Source organism: Pseudophryne corroboree, chromosome 4, assembly GCF_028390025.1.
Source record: "Pseudophryne corroboree isolate aPseCor3 chromosome 4, aPseCor3.hap2, whole genome shotgun sequence".
Taxonomy (NCBI): Eukaryota; Metazoa; Chordata; class Amphibia; order Anura; family Myobatrachidae; genus Pseudophryne; species Pseudophryne corroboree.
Genome location: NC_086447.1, coordinates 368621073 through 368644388, shown reverse-complemented (window position 1 = coordinate 368644388; position 23316 = coordinate 368621073). Strand labels below are relative to the sequence as shown.

Sequence of the window (23316 nt, the reverse complement as noted above, 5' to 3'; positions counted from 1 at the left end):
CGACAGTGTGGCGAGCGCAAATGAGCCCCTTGCGGGCTCACTGTGCTCGCCACGCTACGGGCACGGTGGCGCACTACACACTATTTTATTCTCCCTCCAGGGGGGTCGTGGACCCCCACGAGGGAGAATAAGTGTCGGTATGCTGGCTGTCGGGCTCCCGGCGCCGGTATACTGAGCGCTGGGAGCCCGACCACCGGCATACTGAAGACCACCCCTTGGTGACCAATTATGTTCAGGATTGCCACGCTCAGAATGCCTGCATTGAGAACCACGGGATATAGTTTTCACTGCTTTATATAGAGATCAATGTAACTTGTTGCAGAGTTAAGCTAGTGTGTAGGTGGGTTAATGCCACAAACACATGTTAGCTAATGCTATTTTTATGTACGCTTGTTTTTTTAATCTTATCTTCACAGTTTTCAATATTCCACCTAGAAGGTAGAAACTGAACAAAGTGGAGCAAGTAGCTAAAGCCATGACAAATGTCCTTGTTGAACATCTCAGAGAGATGGACACTGCTATGTCCACACAGGAGAATGCAAGGCTCGACAGGTTTATAGAGGCTGAGCGCCAAATGCAAGACTCATTTATTACCCAAGTCATGACAATGCAGGAACTCATGAGTAGAGAGCAGCATGAGCGTCATAGGGAATTGCAACAAATGAGCATGGTGTTCTTTGAATGTTTGATCAATACTTCGAAAGCCCCAACACAACACCACAGCTCACAATGCCCCAAGCAGGGTTTTTCCACATTTAATCCTGGCCCATACTATGCCCTAAGTACTGCAGCATCTAATGCACAAAGTTCAGAGTTCAGTGTATACTGCATTTTAACTTGAACTTATGGGCACATTTATCAACGAGTAATACATTTCACTGTGAGTGATAAATGACACCATCCAAACAGCTCCCAGATGTTTTTTTTTTCTCTAACAGATGGCAGTTAGGAGCTGATAGGCTGGAGCAAATTATCACTCAGTGAAATGTATCACTTGTTGATAAATACCCACAGTGTGGTTAATAACAAAGTGTTTATGCACAACTGTTTGTGCATTATGTTTAATTATAATAGCTGTTGTGTTTATTTTGTATAGTGTGTACAAACCTCAAAACAAACAGTTATTTTTTTATTTTATACTGTCGTATACCGCAGGGATACTGTGGTTATACATTGGTGTAATTGCATCTAAAAGCCTACCAGTGTGCATTTTTTGGGGGGGAATTCAAAAGTTATGTGAAACAATATGCATAATGTACCCAAATGTGCATATCAATAGTCCATGTTTTCCTTCTTTGGGAACTAACAGAAACTATTGTTTCACCATACACATGCTGTTAATGTGTTTATTTTTTGGCTACAAATTGCACCTAAAACACAAAGGTGTTAAACAATATATAATTAACCGTACTTCCGGTGGGTGGCACATCCAAGATGGCCACGTTTTAACTGAGCTCTTGTCCACAAGCTCTATCTACTGCCATCCATCCTTTTATGACCCACTCACACACAATTTACCCATGGGGATTATCTCCTCACATAGTTGGGAACTGATTGCTGCCCTTTTTGTGTGGGTGGGTGGCTTGAAAATATAATTCCCTGGAGTCCCTGAAAACCGAGCCACTGCGTCGGGAGAGACCTACTGGATGTGGCGTCTACATTTCCATAACCCAATGTTAACCTGCACATCTTGGATCCCCAGTGCTGTAATACCTGCCTTCCTGCCCTCGATGTCTCCTGGCTGCCGGGCGGTGGTTGTCCTCTGAAGCGCTGCGGACTGAGAATTGGTGATGACGGGGCTGGGGTGGCCGTGAGTCCGTGCTTGTACCTGCTGCAGCGGCTGAGGTGGCTGTTCCTTTGTGGGTTCTCCAGCGGCTCTGCATGTCCTCCCGGTGGCTATTACATCTGCCACAAGTGTTCCTGGCTGGACTGTACCTGTGGTCCGCGGGTCATGCGGAAGTTCCTGCTTCTGCTGTGGTCAGTGACAGGAATACTGGAGCTGTTGTCTCCTCTCCGCTGGTGGTGGTAAGCCTTCTGCAGGTTCCTGCCCACACCTTCCTGGCTCCCTACGGTGACTGATCAGAGCTGCGGTCCCTCTTTGCCTACGGGGTGGTGCCTGATTTCGGAGCCTTCTGCCCTGGAACCGCTGCCGGATCATCCCTGAAGCCGTAGGGGAGCTGGAGGAGAGCTGCGGCTGGTGTTCCATGGAAAATACCTGGGGGACTTCTGCATTGCCGTTTGTGCCAGCAAATCTATGAACTCCTTAATGTGGCTGCGATGGGCTCCTTGTCTGCCTTATTCCATCTGCGTGATTGGTCACCACATGGTAGCTATTCTTTTGCCTCCTGCCTTCTACCATCATCTCTTACACAGAGCCTGTCCTTGGACCATCCTGGGGATACCTTGAAGACTGCAGGAGTCAAGCAAGCACAACCATCAATTTCCCTTGTACTAATTTGGTTTGTCTTTCTTATACTGACTACCTTTACCTCTATTCTATTCTTGGATCCTTCTCTTGTTCCTGACCCTCCTTGTGTATGCCCCCTTTCGCTCCTAATTCCCCTCCTCTCCCATACCCCATCATACATATCTCTACTTATCTATCCACCCACTACTCTTCTTATCTTTACAGAAGTGCTATTGCAACCCTGAGGGTTTTTTAGGTCTAGAAAGACTGCTGCAGCCGTTGCTGGACTGTACGTACTCTGTCAAGTCTACCCCTCCTTCATTTATAATATACCCATCTCATTTTTGGCTTTTGTTTGGTGTTTATTTTCTTACCAATATTTCATGTGACTGTCTGAGCTACATTATCCACTAATTGTAGATCTATGTTGAGCTAAATTCATATCAACATCACCAAAATTTTTTTTTGAAGATTAGCTTCTGGTAATGTGCTTTTGCTGCCACCTGCTGATACGGTTGGGTCAAGTGACTTACTTTCTATTACGCATATACACCTTGTATATTGTTCATTACAGGCTAGGGGTATAGGATTATCTCCTAAATTGTATTGACTTTACACTGAACTGTGTCTATATATTTCTTTACCTATATTGTATTATACTGCTTGATACTATATAGTCCCTCTAACATAGGTGAGCTTCTGTTGCCACCTACTGGTAACACTGAATACTTACCTAAAATCACATATACTGTTAATGTCACTGATTACTACTATGTTCCAGTCCGTTCGATATAGGTGAGCTTACACCGCCATCTGCTGGTAATATTGAACAACTACTCAGTTTCATTTATATTGTCATTTATTAGTATTGTGTTCCACTGTATCTGACATTGTTAATTAATTATTACTGTGCTCAGGTTTCTCCGACATAGATGGGCTTACGCCGCCATCTATTGGTAATACCATATACCTGTTTGGAATAATATCTATTATCACTGGGCTTCAGTTTCTCTGATATAGGTTAGCTTACGCTGCCATGTACTGATGAAGCTGAGTAATAACTAAGGATCACAAATATTGTCATTTATTATTATTGTGTTTTTGGTATTCTCTCCCCACCCTCATACGAAAGGTAACAATGTAGTTATATTTTTGACTACTCCATTCCTCTCTGGTTCCATTTGATTTCATCATACAATTTATGGGGTGTTACATTTTTTCTATAATGTGAAAAAAAAGGACAAGGAAAATCCTTTTTGTCTTATCCCTTTCCATCATTACTGTTTAATTGGCGACGGTTTCCTGTGAACTCTGCTCTAGCTCTCTCGCTTGTAACAATAGCTTTTCAATCTACTAACAAAGAGGTTGCCTCTAAAACTTCTAGGATAGCCAGCTTTGAATGAGTCAGTGATATTGCAGACTCAACGTTGTCTATGCAATCCACTGTCGACACATCTGTAGCGATGATTCGAGAGCTACAAGATAAATTAGATGACCTGGAAAACCGGAATCTCAGAAATAATTTGCATTTCAATGGGATTCCTATCTCCCTTAGTGATTATATTACTTCTAAGCTAGCACTGGTTTTAGATATTCCTGAATCGGTGGAGTTTCCCCAAGTGGAGAGAGTGCATAGAGTTGGAGTGGAGAGAGAAGTGCTAACTCTCGCCCTAGACCAGTGATTGCACGTTATTTTGATTTCAGAACTAAAGAAATGGTCTTGAGAGCGTACAGGAAAGTGGATCAACTGATTATTGTTGGTTCCTGCATACTTATTTTTCAAGATTTTTCAGCTGCGGTTGTGCAGAAGCACAGATCTTTTTCTACCATTTGTAAATTCCTTGCAGACTCCCAGAAGAGATTTGCGCTCCTGTACCCAGCTAAGCTGCGGGTTTGAGACAATGGTCGCACTCTAATTTTTGATGATCCAGAAGATGCACAAAAACACTTTTTGACTCTTACTTCCTCTGGGAAGTCAATGTCACCTACAACACATTCCCCTAATCGTTGATAATGCCTCAAACGTATAATGATTTACTGATCTGCTACAGATTATATCTCTTATAAATAGATGGGAACATTTGAAGGGCCTGCCCTTATATTTCTTTATATATTTTTTTATGTTATGATGGTACTTTACCCCCATTTATTTACATTACTGTCATGGAGAAGAGAGAATACTTATCGATCATTGCTATCTATGTAAAAACTGGTGTAGGATAAGGGCATGTCATCAAACTACACTTCCATTCTCCTCACCACCAGATTCTCTTAAGTTCCTATCCTGGAATACTGGGGGTCTCAATACTCCTATCAAACATCGTAAAATCCTTACTCATCAAAAATGTGTAGATAACGATATTATGTTTTTGCAGGAAACTCACTGGAAAGCTGGGGATGGCTACTCTTTCTGTGCCTCATGGCTCTCTGAATGTATCTCAGCTCCATATATCCGCAAATCTAGAGGAGTGGCCATTCTTATTGCTAGACGCCTCTTACACAATCTTGGATACTGTTGTTGATCCAAAAGGTAGATTTGTTTTGGTTGACATTAAGATCAGAGACACGCCTTATACTCTCCTGAACGTATGTGCCCCTAATAACCAAGTATCAGACTTTCTTAACAATATCTCTCAAATGTTAGCTCGGCGTGTTACCTTCCCACTTATACTAGGGGTTGACCTTAATACTATTAAGGACCCAGTCTTAGATAAATCCCCTGTCCCACCTAACCCACCCTCCCGAATTTGGGCTATTTTAAATTATTTTATAATACAAAATCAGTTGGCTGATGAGTGGAGGTTACTGTATTTCACCCATCTGATAAATACTTTACCTTTTATTCTGTAGTCCATTGCTCATTCTCACGCATTGACTATTTATTAGTATCTGACACTTTGGTCCAGTCGGTATCATCGGCTGATATAGGTGATCTAATCATCTCTGACCATTCACCCATTACCCTATCTATACGTCAATCACCGATTGGGCCCCTACATAAAACTTGGAGATTCCCCTCATATTTATTTCAGTCTGATGAATTTAAATCTTACCTTAAAAAACATTGGTCTGACTACGTCGACAATAATAACGAACAATGGATTCTCGTCTTTGACCAATACTCCTAACATCTCTTCTGTTATTAATACATTTTATTCTGATCTTTATTCTGCTCCACCATCAGACCAGCCATTGATGGACGAATTACTTAGGAAAGCTAACTTACCTTGTCTCATGAAGGATCTGCGTGAATTTCTGGATGCAGAAATTTCTGATCAAAAGATATACGTTGCAATATCGTCTCTTAAAACATGTAAGACTCCTGGGCCAGATGGCTTTTCATTCGAATATTAAAAAAATGTGCGACTGGATGTTACTCCTACGTTATTAGAATTATATCATACCATATATAAACATTGCCCACGATATCCAAATTTTAATAAAGCATTCACAACATTGATTCCAAAACTGGGTCGGGACCCTTCATGTTTGGACTCTTACCGTCCTATAACTCGATTGAATGTAGACCTAAAGATTCTTTCTAAAATAATGGGCACACATTTACAATCCTTCTTATATACAATCATTTCTCCCCATCAATTAGGGTTTGTTAGTGGACGCCATTCTGTGAAAGGGATACGGACAGCAATTGCATCTATAGTGGCTGCAAATTTAACTCCTGATTCTCCTAATATGCTCCTCAGTTTAGACACCCACAAGGCTTTCGATACTGTTTCATGGCCTTTTCTCTTTCAAGTATTGTCTTCTTATTCAGAACTAAATTCAATAATTTTATCAAATTTCTTTATACTTCCCCAATGACTTCATTATTGATCAATGGCACTCACAGTGATCCGGTAAATATGTCCCGGGGAACCCGACAGGGATGTCCTCTTTCCCTATTCTCTTTAACCTTACCCTTGACCCTCTTCTTAAACTGATAAATTGTTGGCCTAATTTGACTGGTATTAGAGTGGACAAGATAGAAATGAAAATTACTGCCTTCGCTGATGATGTTTTGATATATCTTTCAAACCCAAAATAATCTTTATGATCTCTATTTAACTTATTAAATTCCTTTGGCCTTGTCTCTGGTTTTATTGTTAATTTTGATAAGTCTCAAGCAATGTACCTTAAAAAAGGATTTGTGCTAAAGGTCAAATGTCATATTTAGGAATTACTCTTCCCAAAAATATTACTAATTTGTATAATTATAATATAAGTAAAATTATAACCTCATTGACTAGAGATATACAGAGCCTGAGCCATGTCCAGCTCTCTTATCTAGGAAGAGCAAATCTATTACGAATGATTTATTTCCCAAAACTCCTATACCCACTACAAGTACTCCCTATTCTTTTGTCTTGAACTGACGTTCTATCTATCTATCTATCTATCTATCTATCTATCTATCTATCTATCTATCCATCACAAGATTATTTTGTAATTTTATATGGAATAACAAAAGGGCAAGAATAGGCATGATTAAATGATATCCACCAAAAGGGAACGGTGGAATAAATTTCCTGGATATATTAACTTATAATTATGCTGCCTTGCTCAGGTACCTTAAAGATTGGCTGACGACTTGCCAAACTTACACCAATATCTTATTAGAACAAAATTTTATAACCCAATCCTCCCTAATACCTTTCTTACACATGACAGATAATGAGATTCCTTCTGAAATTTTAAATAATCCCCTTTAATGTCCACAAGAAAGCTCTGGTTACTTTTACAACATAGATATAAAGTAAATCCCCATGTTTCAATTAATTTACCATTCATGCACAACCCAAATTTCCAAGATGGAATGGCATTACAGGTTTTCTTTAATTGGGCAAAAGAGGGGTTATGCACAATAGGACAACTGATGACTGCTAAAACTTGTAAGCCTCTTTCTTACTCTGAAGCTGTGGCAAAATTCCCTGTGATAGGATGGTCGACCTTCACTTACTTACAGGCTCAGCACTATGGGGGTAATTCTGAGGTGATCGCAGCAGGAACTTTGTTAGCAGTTGGGCAAAACCATGTGCACTGCAGGGGAGGCAGATATAACATGTGCATAGAAAGTTAGATTTGGGTGTGGTGTGTTCAATCTGCAATCTAAATTGCACTGTAAAAATAAAGCAGCCAGTATTTACCCTGCATAGAAACAAAATAACCCACCCAAATCTAACTCTCTCTGCACATGTTATATCTGCCTCCCCTGCAGTGCACATGGTTTTGCCCAACTGCTAACAAAGTTCCTGCCGCGATCAACTCAGAATTACCCCCTATGTCAGTAGAGTCTCTGGCCTCTTCCTGGTGGGGGATAGGGATAACCTCCTGGACAAATCATTAGCAATACCCTCGACAAGAGGAGCGATATCTACAAATTATAAATATCTTAGAAATGCTTTGGACCATGCTAACATGCATACTTGCATTTCCCAATGGTTGGTACATTTCCCTTATATGACAGCTGAATGCCTATTGAAGCAATTAGAATACTCAATCAATACGTTTCCCATGGCTAAATTCTCAGAAATGTTTCTCAATATATATCACTGTGCATATATATCTCCAGCTAGGATGTATTAAATGGGAATTTTAGAGAGTCCTAAATGTCTCAAATGCTCTCACGAGTCCGCAGACCTTTTCCATTGCTACTGGACATGTCCATACATAAACCGATTCTGGCAACAGGTTAGCCGTTTTACCATGGAACACTTAGTTAATTTTGTCCCACTGACACCTGAATGGGCAATTTTCGGAATACTGCCGGTTACTTCTCAGACTCCCAGAGGAGTGCGGAAGTTGTTATTAGCGGTATCATCTGCTGCTCGTAAGACTATATTGCAATTGTGTACTCAAAATACTAGCCCCTCCCTTACACTCTTCAAAGAGAAACTCTTCTTTATATTTCACATGGACTGGCTGGAGGCCTCCTTGCAAAAGGCGTCTCGCGTCAGAATTTTTTTCGAATCATGGGAAACTTATATGGAGACTTTACCGACATCTATAAAGGATTCACTAGTAAATTGCTTCCGAGGAACGATATGGTATGAAACACAGGTTGCATTGGAGGACCCTCCAATTCTTTCGAGTAACCCTGGGTAATTGTTTTTGGCTTTGATAATTGGAATTGATAATTTGAAATGTATTGTATAATGTTGAATATATTACGTAAATTGTTCTGCCTATGATACTGACACAGACTGTACTGTTCAAAAAATTACACACAATGCAATTGATTCATATTCTTTGTATGTTTATTGAAGTTAAAAGAAATTATATATAAAAAAGTATATATATAATTAACCAAACAAGTTGTGATTACTTTTCTTTTTTTTAATGCAAATTGTGTTTTATTGACAAAGGGATAACAATACACAGCACAAAAGAATTACATGCAATACAAGAAGTAGTGTAACAAGTGCTGACATTTCAAACGTAAACTGAGAATACAAAAAATAAAACGAAAGTAATATTTGATATTATTAGCTTTATGTATCTTAGGATAATAAACTGCGTTATCTTCACGTAGTAAGAACAATAAAAAAAAGATAAGAGAACTCACAGGAAGCAAAAAGGACAGACAAGAAAAGAGAGAGAGAGAGAGGAAAGAACCGCTACCACCATTGCGACCCTATGATGACGTAGGGGTGGGGAGTCGCAGAAGGGTTTTGTATTCCTGCGTAGCTTTGAATTCCAGCCAATCAAGCCAGACAGCTGCAAATAGAGAGGTAGACTGTCCGGAGGAAGACGTCAAGTTCTCCATTACCATATAATAATAGATTCTTTGGAACCACTTGGCAATGGGAGGCTGTGTCTGGTACCTCCAGAATCACGGAATGGTCACCCTAGCGGCATTCATTAAGTGTTGCAATAAATAATTTTTAAACTGGGATAGAGGAAGGTCAATTAAGTTAAGTAGCCAAAACTCAGGTGTCTCTGGTATAGGGAGCCCCATGATACGCCTGGTAATAGAGTGGACCTGTTGCCAGAACGAAGCCAGTCCCAGGCACCGCCACCAAATATGGCTAGGAGTGCCGCGAGACCGGCCACATCTCCAGCAGACATCTGGAACACTCGGAAACATGTGGTGGACTCAGTCTGGCAACCTATATCATCTCGATACCACTTTGTATTGAGTCTCCAAAACTTGAAGTGAGGGCGAACTGGCAAATGTGAACTGAAAAATGCGGGACCATTGGTCAGAGGTCAACTCCCTACCTAAGTCTTCATGCCACTGTCACGAACCGGTCTCTTACCTTTGCGGGTTCTGGGGTTCATCCGTTGCCAGTGCGGTTGCTCGCGGTGCTGTGCGCCCGTGTGGGGACGCGGCGTGATCGGTGGCTCAGGTAATGCAGAATCTGGGAACTGTGAGTGCGGGGACCAAATGGCCTAAGGCACTGCGGTGTGTCTGCTGTATAGGAGGTGGCCATGTTGGAGACCAAATAGGTAATACAGAGCACTTGTGAATACACCTGTGGGCAGGTGTAAGCCAATCCCGTGCTTGTGCTGCCTTTAAGTAGGCTGGGATTATGTTACTCTGGGCCAGTGCTTTGTTGTATCAACGCTGTGCTCTAGCTCTGAGCTCTCTCCGTGCATTCCTGTGTGATTCCCGTGGTCCAGATATCGCCTCCGTTCCCAGAGGTCCGTCTGCAGCCTTCACTGCTGAAAGATCCACCGGCTCTCCGCTGTGCTGTCAGTTAATTGCTCACCTACTGGAAACAGTTGAATTCCCAGAGTCTTGCATGAGGTTACCTTGTCGGCCTACCATTCAAAGTTTGGAGGATTCCATTTCCCTCAGCTGTTCGTTTGTTCAACTCTGCATTTAACCCATTCATCACCTTGTCATCTACTACAGTTTCACAGTGATCTCCGGAACCCGCAAGTAACCCTATTCAGTACTTTATATTTGCTATGTTGTCATAACAAGGATAATTCTTCACAGTCTCTCAGTTAACTCTCAAAACTCTATTGCAAATCCTTACAGTTATTTCTTCATGTCTGCATTATCCAGTTAATCACATTCTGCAGTTCAGCATCGAAGCTTGTTTATATTTGGACAATTCAACATTTATTCATCAGCTTGTTTTATATACAGTACCATGAACATTTCTTTTATTTGTCTTTGAGATTTATCCTGCATATTATTTCTGCCATTCCTGCAATACTTCAGTATGATATGATGATTAACAACTTGTCATTTAACTCTTTACTGGAATTGTCAATTTCAATAAATATGTGGAATGGAACTTTCTTCGTCCTCTCTGCTTTCTTCATACCCCAGCACCTACACCTGTGGTTGGTCCCGGGTTAACGGATTCACAAAAACACCCGGACCTGACAGTAAGCACTGGCCACATGGATCCGTCAAGTGACCACTTCGCAGGAGGCGGTGCTACGTCAGATATCCTTTCCCGTCTGGAAAACCAGGAGTCTATACAGACACAAATAGTGCAGTTTATGCAAACTATGGCAGACCGTTTAGAGACTCTTCATACGGCTATTAAAATGTCTCAAGTCCAGATTCCAACTCCGGTTGTCCCAGTTACCACTACAGTTTCTCCTGTGACGTTGCCTACGTCCCGCTTGCAGTTACCCTCTCCGAGTAAGTTTGACGGAACTCCAAAACTTTGCAGAGGATTCCTGAATCAATGCGAGATCCAGTTTGAACTGTTGTCCGCCAGTTTCCCATCAGCTCGTGCTAAGGTTGCATATATTATTGCCCTCCTCTCCGGTCAGGCTCTGGAGTGGGCATCACCATTATGGGAAAGAGGTGATCCTATCCTCTCTAATTACAAGGAGTTCGTATCATCCTTCCGGAGAATCTTTGATGAACCAGGCAGAACCACCTCAGCATCTTTGGAGATTCTCCGTGTACGTCAAGGTTTACGTCCTGTCAGTCAATATATTATTCAGTTTCGCACGTTGTCTTCAGAGTTAAATTGGAATGAGGAGGCCCTGATCGCCGCGTTTTGGAATGGACTTTCAGAGAAAATCAAGGATGATTTAACCATCCGGGATGTGCCTACTAAACTGGATGAATTGATTTCTCTCTGTAACAAACTTGACCTACGCTACAGAGAGCGATGTTTAGAGAAATCCAGGACAGAGCGATCTAGTCCACGTTATCATCCTAGGCCTCGACAAGATTCTTCTTCACAGTCGCCGGTAACAACAGAAGAACCTATGCAGATTGGGCGCTCTCGCCTCACAGAGGAAGAACGACTTCGTCGTCGACAGGGTAACCTCTGCATGTACTGTGGGTCCTCCGAACATTTGGTTAAATCCTGCAAACTCCGGCCTGGAAAACTCTCGCTCCTAGCTTATTCAAGGGAGGTTAAGCTAGGAGTTACTTTAGAATCACGTTCTGGGAAAGAGCCGACCTTGTCTATTCAATTAGAAGTTCCAAGTTCTACAGTGAAAGTTTCAGCTCTCCTAGATTCCGGGGCAGCCGAGAACTTCATCTCCTCAGCCTTTGTCATACGGTCTAAAGTTCAAACCATGCCTCTGGAAGCAGCAGTTGCCGTTACAGCAGTGGATGGAAGTCGAATTCCAGATGGTATAATTACTCATCGAACCGTATGTCTCAAGATGAAAGTTGGTGTGCTCCATTCCGAATACCTCTCCTTCTACGTGATTCCCAAAGCCTCTCAAGATGTGATACTTGGTTTACCTTGGCTGCAGAAACATAATCCTCAACTTAATTGGCAAACCATGGAAGTCCTTTCATGGGGTAAATCTTGTACCAAGGACTGTTTAGCCTCAATCGTACCTCTCCGGTCAATTAGCCTTCCCGACCTACCTCCGGTGTATCAATCCTTTGCGGATGTTTTCAGTAAACAAGCAGCAGACTCTCTACCTCCTCATCGCGAATGGGACTGCCCAATTGTCCTGGTTCCGGGTAAAACACCTCCTAGGGGGACGAATTTATCCGCTATCCATCCCAGAGACGCAAGCTATGTCTATGTCAGGAAATTCTAACCAAAGGATTTATCAGACCATCTTCTTCACCTGCAGGAGCCGGATTCTTTTTCGTTAAGAAGAAGGACGGTGGGTTACGACCATGCATAGATTACCGTGGACTCAATGAGATCACTGTGAAAAACAAGTATCCATTACTCTTAATTCCAGAATTATTTGACCGGGTAAAAGGAGCTACTGTGTTTACAAAACTGGATCTCCGAGGGGCCTACAATTTAATCCGCATCCGGGCAGGGGACGAGTGGAAGACTGCTTTTAATACCCGGGATGGGCATTACGAATACCTTGTAATGCCTTTTGGTCTTTGTAATGCACCTGCAGTTTTTCAAAGCTATGTGAATGAACTTTTTCGTGATCTTCTCTACAAGTGTCTAGTAGTGTACCTGGATGATATCCTAATATTCTCTAGGGATATAAAGTCTCACCGTCACCAAGTTAAAGAGGTACTGACACGTTTGAGGAAAAATCTACTTTATTGTAAGTTAGAGAAGTGCACTTTTGAAATATCTTCCATACCGTTCCTTGGTTACATCATTTCTGGATCAGAGCTATGTATGGATCCCGGTAAGGTACAAGCTATCCGAGATTGATCCACTCCTACAACTCTCAAGGGGATTCAGCGATTTCTCGGCTTTGCTAATTTCTATAGGAGATTCATTAAGAATTATTCTACGTTAGCTGCTCCCATCACAGCCCTAACTCGCAAGGGAGCAAATCCTACGAACTGGTCTTCAGAAGCAATCAAAGCCTTCTCTGATTTAAAGCAAGCCTTTGTGTCAGCCCCCATTCTTCGACAGCCTGATTTGAATCGTCCCTTTGTACTAGAGGTGGATGCATCTACAGAAGCAGTAGGAGCTGTGTTATCACAAGTCTTTGAAGATAAAAAGGTCCATCCCTGCGGATATTTCTCCCGTAAGTTCCTCCAGGCCAAACGTAATTATGCAATCGGTGAGCAAGAATTACTTGCCATCAAGTTGGCATTTGAGGAGTGGAGATACCTTCTAGAAGGAGCACAACATCGCATTACAGTTTATACGGATCATAAGAATCTTCTGTATCTGCAGTCAGCTCAGTGTTTGAATCCACGACAAGCTCGATGGGCGCTTTTCTTCACATGATTTGATTTCAAGCTCACCTATCGTCCAGGGTCTCAGAACAAAAAGGCAGATGCCCTTTCCCGGTCCTTTGCTTCTTCTGAATTAAATGATGCTACCACGAATCAAGCCATTGTGAATCCTACGTCCTTTTTAATGACTCGAACCTCTCCAGTTCCTCCGCCTGGCAAGACCTTTGTCGCCACAAGTCTTCGAAAACGGCTGCTTACCTGGGCTCACTCCTCTGCCTTCATGGGTCATCCTGGGGTTCTAAAGACTCTCAAGTTTATTCAACAGTCTTATTGGTGGCCACGTTTCAAAGCCGATGTCCAAGAGTTTATTGCAGCATGTCCTAAATGTGCCCAACATAAGAGTCCAAGAAGTTCTCCACCAGGTTTATTACATCCATTATCCATACCCAAACAACCATGGACTCATATCTCAATGGATTTCGTGACCGATCTACCTCCATCAAAAGGGCGAAATACCATTTGGGTGATAGTGGATCGATTTTCGAAAATGGCACATTTCATTCCATTAACTGGGTTACCATCAGCCCCTTTATTAGCCAGATTGCTCATCTCTGAAATCTTCAAGTTACATGGCCTTCCTCGAGAGATCATCTCTGATCGGGGAACACAGTTTGTGGCCAAGTTTTGGAGGTCGCTTTGTTCATCTTTAAATGTCAAGTTGAACTTTTCTTCTGCATATCATCCTCAGACAGATGGACAAACTGAGAGAGTAAACCAAGACCTTGAAACATTTCTCCGGCTATATATATCGTCCTCACAGGATGACTGGGTTGACTACCTTCCATTGGCAGAATTTGCTCATAATAATCTCTTCCATTCGTCTTCAGAATCTACGCCCTTTTATATTAACTTCGGCTTTCATCCTCGTGTGCCAGAGTTCCATCCATTGCCAGCCCTAGAGGTTCCAGCAGCAGATCAAGAGCTTCAACGTCTATCCAGAATCTGGAGTTGTGTGCGTAAGTCGTTGGTCAAAACTTCCGCTCGTTATAAATCTTTTGCAGATAGAAAACGTAAAGCTGTACCGAATTACAAGGTGGGAGACCAAGTTTGGATTTCTACGCGCAATCTCAGGTTCAAAGTTCCTTCTAAGAAATTTGCTCCCAAGTTTATTGGTCCATTTCCCATTGTAAAAGTACTCAACCCTGTGTCATACAAAGTCAAGTTGCCACCGTCTTTGAGAATTCCTAACGCCTTTCAAACATCTTTACTGAAGCCTTTGATTCTCAATAAGTTCCGTACTACCCAGTCCAAATCTCCTAAAGTTCACTCTTTGCAGAATGAGGAATTTGAAGTTAAAGAGATTGTGGACTCACGTTCCCGATATGGACGTTTACAGTTTCTGGTCGACTGGAAGGGTTACGGTCCGGAGGAGAGTTCCTGGGTTTTCTCTGAAGATGTTCATGCTCCAAGACTGGTACAGAAATACTTCTCCAAAAATCCTGATAAGGTTCAAAGGTGTTCGGAGACCACCCGTAGAAGAGGGGGTACTGTCACGAACCGGTCTCTTACCTTTGCGGGTTCTGGGGTTCATCCGTTGCCAGTGCGGTTGCTCGCAGTGCTGTGCGCCCGCGTGGGGACGCGGCGTGATCGGTGGCACAGGTAATGCAGAATCTGGGAACTGTGAGTGCGGGGATCAAATGGCCTAAGGCACTGCGGTGTGTCTGCTGTATAGGAGGTGGCCATGTTGGAGACCAAATAGGTAATACAGAGCACTTGTGAAAACACCTGTGGGCAGGTGTAAGCCAATCCCGTGCTTGTGCTGCCTTTAAGTAGGCTGGGATTATGTTACTCTGGGCCAGTGCTTTGTTGTATCAACGCTGTGCTCTAGCTCTGAGCTCTCTCCGTGCATTCCTGTGTGATTCCCGTGGTCCAGATATCGCCTCCGTTCCCAGAGGTCCGTCTGCAGCCTTCACTGCTGAAAGATCCACCGGCTCTCCGCTGTGCTGTCAGTTAATTGCTCACCTACTGGAAACAGTTGAATTCCCAGAGTCTTGCATGAGGTTACCTTGTCGGCCTACCATTCAAAGTTTGGAGGATTCCATTTCCCTCAGCTGTTCGTTTGTTCAACTCTGCATTTAACCCATTCATCACCTTGTCATCTACTACAGTTTCACAGTGATCTCCGGAACCCGCAAGTAACCCTATTCAGTACTTTATATTTGCTATGTTGTCATAACAAGGATAATTCTTCACAGTCTCTCAGTTAACTCTCAAAACTCTATTGCAAATCCTTACAGTTATTTCTTCATGTCTGCATTATCCAGTTAATCACATTCTGCAGTTCAGCATCGAAGCTTGTTTATATTTGGACAATTCAACATTTATTCATCAGCTTGTTTTATATACAGTACCATGAACATTTCTTTTATTTGTCTTTGAGATTTATCCTGCATATTATTTCTGCCATTCCTGCAATACTTCAGTATGATATGATGATTAACAACTTGTCATTTAACTCTTTACTGGAATTGTTAATTTCAATAAATATATGGAATGGAACTTTCTTCGTCCTCTCTGCTTTCTTCATACCCCAGCACCTAAACCTGTGGTTGGTCCCGGGTTAACGGATTCACAAAAACACCCGGACCTGACAGCCACGCTGTTACGAATGCCAAGGGTCAAGTGGGAGTGCGCGCAAGACAATGGCCAAAATTTACTAATATTCGTGTTTTAGCCGTTTTTAATGGTGTTTGAACTCGAATGGTATCGGGTGCATTTTACTGCAACTTTTTGAATCCTGATACGATCATTCACTAAGCTGCCGAGTTTTGCACAATCGTTTTTTCCGATGTCGATGTGATTCGTAATGTCAGGCAGTGTTTTACGGGAGTGATGAGTAAAACACTGCCTGTCAAAACACAAGGAATCCCGGACGGATCTGTGAGATCCGTGCAGGGCTTCATTGTGCACCTTTTAAAAAAAAATGAAAGAGTTAAAAAACAAGAAAAAAATTGCGTGGGGTCCCCCCTCCTAAGCACAACCAGCCTCGGGCTCTTTGAGCCGGTCCTGGTTGCAAAAATATGGGGGGGAAAATGACAGGGGTTCCCCCATATTTGAACAACCAGCTCCAGGCTCTGCGCCTGGTCCTGGTGCAAAAAATACGGGGGACAAAAAGCGTAGGGGTCCCCCGTATTTTTGGAACCAGCACCGGGCTCCACTAGTCAGAGAGATAATGCCACAGCCGGGGGACACTTTTATATAGGTCCCTGCGGCCCTGGCATTAAATCACTAACTAATCACCCCTGGCTGGGGTACCCTGGAGGAGTGGGAACCCCTTAAATCAAGGGGTCCCCCCCTCCAGCCACCCAAGGGCCAGGGGTGAAGCCCGAGGCTGTCCCCCCCCATCCAAGGGCTGCGGATGGGGGCTGATAGCCTTGTGAAAAAAATGTAATATTGTTTTTTGTAGCAGCACTACAAGTCCCAGCAAGCCTCCCCCGCAAGCTGGTACTTGGAGAAGCACAAGTACCAGCATGCGGTGGAAAAACGGGCCCGCTGGTACCTGTAGTACTACTACAAAAAAATACCCAAATAAAAACAGAACTCACACACCTTGAAAGTACAACTTTATTATATACATGCACACCTACATTCACACATACTTACCTATGTTCACACGAGGGTCGGTCCACTTCTCCAAGTAGAATCCATGGGTTACCTGAAATTAAAATTATACTCACAAAAATCCAGTGTAGATCGGTCCTCTTCTGAGCTTGTAATCCACGTACTTGGCAAAAAAACAAACCGGAAACCCGACCACGCACTGAAAGGGGTCCCATGTTTACACATGGGACCCCTTTCCCCAGACTGCCAGGACCCCCCCTGACTCCTGTCAAAGAGGGTCCCTTCAGCCAATCAGTGAGCGCCACGTCGTAGCACTCTCCTGATTGGCTGTGTGCTCCTGTAGTGTCAGTGAGGCTGCACACGGCAGAGATACAATGTTGCGCCTATGCGCTCCATTGTATCCAATGGTGGGAACTTTGCGGTCAGCGGTGAGGTTACTTTCGGTCAACCGCTGACCGCAAAGTTCCCACCATTGGATACAATGGAGCGCATAGGCGCAGCATTGTATCTCTGCCGTGCGCAGCCTAACTGACAGCTCAGGAGCACACAGCCAATCAGGAGAGTGCCAGGACGTGGCGCTCCCTGATTGGCTGAAGGGACTCTCTGTGACAGGAGTCACGGGGGGTCCCGGCAGTCGGGGAAAGGAGTCCCATGTGTAAACATGGGACCCCTTTCAGTGCGTGGTCGGGTTTCCGGTTTGTTTTTTTGCCAAGTACGTGGATTACAAGCTCAGAAGAGGCCCGATCTACACTGGATTTTTGTGAGTATAATTTTATTTTCAGGTAACCCATGGATTCTACTTGGAGAAGTGGACCGACCCTCGTGTGAACATAGGTAAGTATATGTGAATGTAGGTGTGCATGTATATAATAAAGTTGTACTTTCAAGGTGTGTGAGTTCTGTTTTTATTTGGGTATTTTTTTTGTAGTAGTACTACAGGTACCAGCGGGCCCGTTTTTCCACCGCATGCTGGTACTTGTGCTTCTCCAAGTACCAGCTTGCGGGGGAGGCTTGCTGGGACTTGTAGTACTGCTACAAAAAACAATATTACATTTTTTTCACAAGGCTATCAGCCCCCCATCCGCAGCCCTTAGATGGGGGGCAGCCTCGGGCTTCACCCCTGGCCCTTGGGTGGCTGGAGGGGGGGACCCCTTGATTTAAGGGGTTCCCACTCCTCCAGGGTACCCCGGCCAGGGGTGACTAGTTAGTGATTTAATGCCAGGGCCGCAGGGACCTATAATAAAGTGTCCCCCGGCTGTGGCATTATCTCTCTGACTAGTGGAGCCCGGTGCTGGTTCCAAAAATACGGGGGACCCCTACGCTTTTTGTCCCCCGTATTTTTGGCACCAGGACCAGGCGCAGAGCCCGGTGCTGGTTGTTCAAATATGGGGGAACCCCTGTCACTTTTTTCCCCATATTTTGTCAACCAGAACCGGCTCAAAGAGCCCGAGGCTGGTTGTGCTTAGGAGGGGGGACCCCACGCAAAAATTTTTTCCCAGTTTTTACATTAAACAGACCCTTTCCCATAGATAACCATGCACAGATCTCACTGATCCGTGCATGATTATCCAAACTCGACTAGAAAAAGCAGGTCTATTTTTTGGCTGCTTTTTTTAACGATTCGTAAAAAAATACACCCGCACTTGAGCACTCAGAGACTAACACCCAAATACGAATGAATAGTGAATACCCGTGTTGTAGGAAATAACAGCCGCGTTTGACCGATGGTCTATTCATTCGTATTTCTGAACTTTGTCATTCAAACCATTATAAATAGTCCGAACACTGCCGAGAATTGTGCTTAGTGAATTCCCGTGTTGGGACTTAGAAAAAAAAACACAAATCGGACAAACTCGATTTTTTAGTAAATTTTGGCCCATGTCTGTACAACAACGATATTATATGTCGTGGCAGATTTTCAGAGAGACACAAGGATTCGAAAACCGTCGGCCTCCATCCCACCGCGCGAGCTGGTGTTGCAGCAACATAATGCCGAATTTGTAGATAAGCCCAGAAAGAATTATGTGGTAGACCACAGGATCGTTGCAAGTCTGCAAAGGGATGGAATCCCGATAGACCAATCAAGTGACTCAACCGAGAGATGCCAGCTTTAGCCCATACTGATGTCGGAGACAGTGAGAGAGGATTCGCGGGTAGGTCTGGATTGAACAATAAAGGCGTCGGTAAGGAGGGGCTCGGGCTGAAAGAATCTAAATACCTAAATTTCTTCCATATCTTAAGGGTCGGGTCTAGGGTGGGATGTTTTATGAGTGGAAATTTTTTAAGCCAGGGAAGAATAAGTGAAGGAGTCCCCACAGACGTTTCAACTATCAGCGGCCACTGCTTAGTATAGGGGGATCTAAACATATCTAGGACTCTGGACAGGTGCACAGCATAATAGTAACTAATAAAGTGAGGCAATTGTAGGCCACCTTCCTTGCGAGTAAGTGTCAGTGTGAATTGGGAGAGTCGATGCCCTCTCTGCCCCCAAATAAAACGGCCAACAGATGACTGCAAAGTAGTGAAAAAGGAAGTAGGCACTGTTATGGGCAGCGTTTGCAGAAGATACAAGACTTTAGGGAGAATTGTCATCTTCACCGTGTTAATCCTCCCTAGCCAAGAAAGCCGGAGTGTAGACCATTTATGAAAATCCGCAGTAATCTTATGGAGTAGAGGGTGATTACTTTTCTAATACTCAGCTTTCCTAATAATGATGAAAGGGTTGTAACTACTATTGTAACAGTGCTGCAAGGTTTTCCGTAGTAATGTCACGGATTTGTTCTGCTGTGGAGTTTGTGTCAGCACCAAAAATTGCACATCCAACAGATGGGTTTCCAACATCAGGGTCCTACATCAGGGTCCTACTCAGGTAGAAATAGTTCATTTTTAAGTTTGCAGATGTTGTGCAATATACAGCACACAGCTACAACATTAGGCATTATCTTTAGGTCAACATCATTTCGCTTCAGCACACAACACCATCTTCCTTTTAACCTGCCAAAGGCGTTCTCTACCACCATCCTTGCCGAACTCAGGGTGTGTGTAAATGTTTCTTTTTCAGGGCTCAACTGAACCTGTTGGATGTAGCCCTTCATAATCCAGTGGCGTAAAGGGTATGCTGCATCCCCGGTGATGTGAACAGAGATCTCCACCCCATTCACAATCTTAGAGTTCTGTTTTAAAATGGGGGAAAAAAATATATTGCAGAGGAGTCAGTCAAAACTATAAAAAGATGGGGATAAAAAATTATTTATTATAATGGCAATTATATGCAACCATTACAGCTAAAATACAGAACATAGGAGATCATTTAAAAAATGTTTACCTCTTTGGGGTACAGCCAGCCATCCTGCTTCTCCTCTACAGTGTTGAAAAGATCTGAATTGGCAAGAACTCGGGAGTCATGAGATCGTCCTGGCCAGCCAATAAACACATCTAGGAAATTGAAATACAGTTACATTTAAAAAAAGTTATACTGTAAAACACCCATGCAACTCATCCCACCACCCAAAAAAAAAAAACAACACTTACCAGTATTTGAGGTCCACAACAGCCTGTAATATGATTGAGTGCCAGCCTTTCCTGTTCAAATAGTCTGCAGGGTTGTCACGTGGGGCAATAATGGGGATGTGTGTCCCATCAATCGCTCCTGCACACTGCGGATAGCCTCGCTTCACAAATCCTTTTATGGTATCTTGTAAGCGCTGTCCTTGTGGTAAAGATATGAAGCGCTTGTATAAGGTAGACACCATTGCTTGAGTCACCTGGTGGACTATGACACAGAGATCCCAACACCGAACAAGCACAAGATTGTGCGGTACTCTCCTGGGGAAGCATACCACCACAATGCAATGGCTAGCCTCCTGCTTGCATTGATGGGTCTCCTAAGCCTGGTAGTCTGCATGTCAAGTGCTGGGGTAAATAAGCCCAGGATGTAATCAAAGGTTGCACGAGACACACGGAAGTTAGCCATCCACTCATCATCCTGTTAAGCTTCCATGGTCCTCATAAAGGCTTCTCCGTGCAGGCGATCTCTGGACCACAATGATCGGTTGGTCCCCATGTTCAGTCTCAGGATGGTACTTATTCTGGATGATATGAGGCCTCTCCTCCTGCGCAAATATTGGTGGCAACTAGAAGCCCTCTCCACCCTCCTCCTCCTCATAAAATACATGTGCAGTATACTGCACAGTGTGACAAGCTGCATCATGCTCTCACTGGCTGCATGAAACTGCTGTAAAGCACAAAGAATCATGAGCGCCGGCATACACACTGGTACTCCGTTGGCCATGACTGCAGCAATGCTGTGAGCAGGCCCCACCACTCCCTTTGCTTGCCTATTGTGACCTCATCTATGTGAGTCAGAAAAATGTCCATTTCTAATGACATACATATGCATTTGCAGGGATTTCCCGGGATCAGTGTAAACAGGGCTATCCTGGGTTGATCCCAGGTCTAAGTGGGGACATTCCCGGGTTGTCTGAAAGGGGACATTCCCGGGTTGTGTCCCGGGATGCGTCCGGGAACACATTCCCCGGTGTGACCCAGCTCTGTCAGTCTAAAAGAGGTTGTCACTCTCCCTGTCCCTGTTGTCACTCTCCCTGCCCCTGCTATCACTCTTCCTGTCCCTGCTGTCACTCTCCCTGTCCCTGCTGTCACTCTCTCGGTCCCTGCTGTCACTCTCTCCCCCTGTCCCTGAATTGTGGATCATACTGTGTGGGATAATGTGAATTTTGGCTCATACTGTGTGGCATATTGTGAATTTTGGTTTATACTGTGTGGCATATTGTGAATTTTGGCTCATACTGTGTGGCATATTGTGAATTTTGGCTCATACTGTGTGGCATATTGTGAATTTTGGCTCATACTGTGTGGCATATTGTGAATTTTGGCTCATTCCATGTGACATATAGTGAATTTTGGCTCATTTTGTATGGCGTGAGAAGTGTAACCCATTGTCCAGGACCGTGGCTCTGGGACTACACTAAAGGGCTTTAATCCCTTCAGAAAACTTGTCATCAAAGCCCATTTGCCGAACAACCTGCAACATAAAAGGCCAGGAGACATGGTCGAATGTTTCATCAGCGTCAACGGCAAGGACCAAAGCAGGGATTTGCTGAGCATGCAAGGCATGTATAAGGTCAATTGTGTGTCTTGCATTGTCAGAAACGTGATGACCAGGAATAAATCTGACTTGATCAGGATGGATCAGGGAGGGGAGCATAGGGCTAAGTCATTTCACCCAGATTTTGGCATAAATTTTAAGATCGACGTTCAATAAGGATATTGGTCTGTAGTTTCCACAGAGTGCTGGGTTATGTCCTGGTTTCTCCTTTTTCTCTCTTTGTTATATTCTGGCCACCAGACACTCACTACTATAGTGCAGGCACTGTCATGAATAAGGGACTGGAGGAGTAGACAATCTGCTGACTCTTTTTACTAGTTTCCTGCTGTCTCACGTGTGTTTCTATTTTTAATGAAGTAAACTATTATTTTACAAACATCAGTTGAAGAATATATTGATATATTGTTATTTATATCACATGCACATGTCCGCGGGTTTAGAAGGGTACAGAGTTTGTGCCCATGGCATATAACTAGCAACACAATAAAACATTTTGTTACTCTGACACTGTTGTGTTTTGTTTTAGGGGCCCCAATGGATCCATCTGATTGTATTATGCATTCAGTCTCCAATGTTATAGCTTCTTTGGTATTTGGAAAGAGATTTCTCCAAGGGGACAAGACTTTCCAGGAACTGCACAGAGCTACGAAACTTATAGTGGCTGCACCAGGCACATTTTGGGCAAGGGTGAGGCTCTCTTTCTTCTAGTATTCTTGCAGTTTTATTTTTATCATTGATCTGATCGCTGGGCTGCTAATTTTTGCTGTCCTGCGATCAGATAGTGGCCGCCTACAGGGGGTGTGTAAATTTGCTGATGTCAGACACCCTCCATGAAAACACTTGGTAATGCATGCGTTTTCCCCAAAATACTCCCACTAAACGCTCAGTTGCCACTGACAAACGGCCTCTTCCTGTCAATCACCTTGTGAACGCCCGTGCAATCGGATTTTTCGCATCATCCCATCGCTGACCGGCGATACCCGTTGTTGCTATTTATTAGCAGTATCGTAATAGTCTAAATAAAGTCTGATCAAATATCTTTATCTATTTAGTTGTATTTGGGAGGGATCCATTTTCAATCTAGGCAGACTACACAAGTATGCAATTCTCAAATTAATT

General features: G+C 43.5%; 1 pseudogene; it reads left to right on the top strand.

Moving 5' to 3' along the window:
• LOC134910913 (cytochrome P450 2J5-like) overlaps positions 1-23316 on the top strand; it is a 155162-nt pseudogene that overhangs the window by 67211 nt on the left and 64635 nt on the right.